Genomic DNA, 2,121 nt, shown 5'->3' with positions numbered 1-2,121 from the left:
TTTCTAAGCGATTTGAAGAAAAAGAGCGAACATGTGTAGGTTCAGTCCAGACGGTTCTCATATTTCCTCTTTTTCCGAGGTCGTCATTTAGGAACGTGGTGGGTAGCCGAAAACGTAATATGGTGACGATTTGTCACCTAGCGTAAAATGTTACGCTTTGGGAGTGAGAACGGGTTGCCAGTACACTCCCCACCTGGCATTATTTTAAGAATGCCACTAGACCCTATTTACATATTAGAACAATCTCTCAGAAGAAGGATACAGTTCAAATTGGGTCTACAGAATGTCTTTGCAATCTTGTCACCTTCACTTCCGTCTTTCTGACAACTCCATCTCCTCTTGGAAGTGCCTTCACAATGACACCCATAGGCCAATCATTTCTTTTTAGTTGCTTGTCCTTCAGAAGAACATCTCCTTCCTTCAAGTTTGGTTTGCTGCGCTGCCATTTCTGACAACCTTGGACCATGTGGAGGTACTCCTTCTGCCACCTGGCCCAGAATGTGTCGGCCAGAACTTGAACTCTCTTCCATAGGTGTGTATACATGTTGGCCTTGGTGAAATCCCCAGGTGGAGTTGGGATCGGATCGAACTTCTGGGTAGGCAGAGCTGAGGGGGTCAGGATTAAGGGAGCATCTGGATCTGTGGAAACAGATACCAAGGACCTTGCACTGATAACAGCTGTGACTTCAGCCATTAACGTTGTCAGGACCTCGTGAGTTAGAGTAGGGTTTCCTGGTTGTAGGAGCATTGAGTCTAGGATGCGTCGTGAGATGCCTATCATACGCTCCTAGGCGCCACCGATGTGAGATGAGTGAGGAGCATTAAACACCCAGGGATACCTCTGCTTGCCTAGGTAGTCACCCACACTTGTCTCACCAGGTTTTGGGGAATGCAACTTTAGGTACTTGGAGGCACCAATGAAATTGGTTCCGCAATCTGACCTCAACTGTTTGACGGGGCCTCTGATTGCAAAGAACCTGCGAAGGGCATTGATGAAACTGGAAGAGCTGAAAGTTTCAATCACTTCAATATGAACAGCCCGTGTAGACATGCAAGTGAACAAGACTGCCCATCTCTTACTGTTTGCTTGACCACCTTTGGTGCGGCGTTTTGAAACCTCCCACGGTCCAAATACATCGAGGCCAACGTAAGAAAATGGGGGATCAGTGTGTAGGCATTCGGCAGGTAAGTCAGACATTATTTGCTGCTCTGTTCTACCTCGAAGCCTTCTGCAGGTGACACATTTGTGGATTACACTGCTGATAGACCTCTTAGAACCAACTACCCATAAGCCACTTGCTCTCACAGCCCCATCAGTGAAGAGTCTTCCTTGGTGCTGGGTGGCTTCATGGTGATGCCAAATGAGCAGTGTTGCAATGTGATGCTTCCCTGGTATCAGAAGAGGGTTAGCTTGATGACTCGGCAAGCCAGACTCTTCAAGTCAGCCTCCTACTCACAGTAAGTTTTTGCCATCGATGATGGGATGAAGTTTGTGAAGAGCACTGTTGCGTGGTAAGTCTCGTTTTGCCATGATGCATTTTATTTCTTCTGCATAGACTTTGCTGGACACATCTGATGATTGTGTGCTCTGCTTGAGATAAGGTTTCATCTATAAGACTAGCCTTACAAAGATGCCAGCCGCTACAGGCGCTGCCATCTTTAGAGTTAGACTTTGGACTGTGGGAGATGTGGCGAAGGTAGGCCACCGCTTGGACAAGGGAAGTCCATTTTGAGAATCTTTCATAGCGTGATGAACCCAAGGCACCTGGAGCAGTTGTGGTCACAAACACATTGATGTTATGTCGAATTTCAATGTCAGACTCTAGATCGACAAGTTCAAATGGGCCCTTTCTTGGAGAGTCTTGTGATTGAGAAGAAATGCCGGGCCGTACAACCATGAAGTACCACAGACTTTTTGTGCTGATACAGACCGAGAGCCATGATCAGCAGGATTGTGCTCTGATGGGACGTATCTCCATTGATCTGGTAGGGAAGACTGCTTGATCCTCTGTACACGATTGTTCACATACAGGGAGTGCAGAATTATTAGGCAAGTTGTATTTTTGAGGAATAATTTTATTATTGAACAACAACCATGTTCTCAATGAACCCAAAAAACTC

The sequence above is a fragment of the Pundamilia nyererei genome, unplaced genomic scaffold (assembly GCF_000239375.1).
Source record: "Pundamilia nyererei isolate P.nyererei 1_Seehausen unplaced genomic scaffold, PunNye1.0 scaffold00173, whole genome shotgun sequence".
NCBI classification, from domain to species: Eukaryota; Metazoa; Chordata; class Actinopteri; order Cichliformes; family Cichlidae; genus Pundamilia; species Pundamilia nyererei.
The sequence above is the reverse complement of the archived record's forward strand: the minus strand, read 5'-3'. Positions refer to the sequence as shown.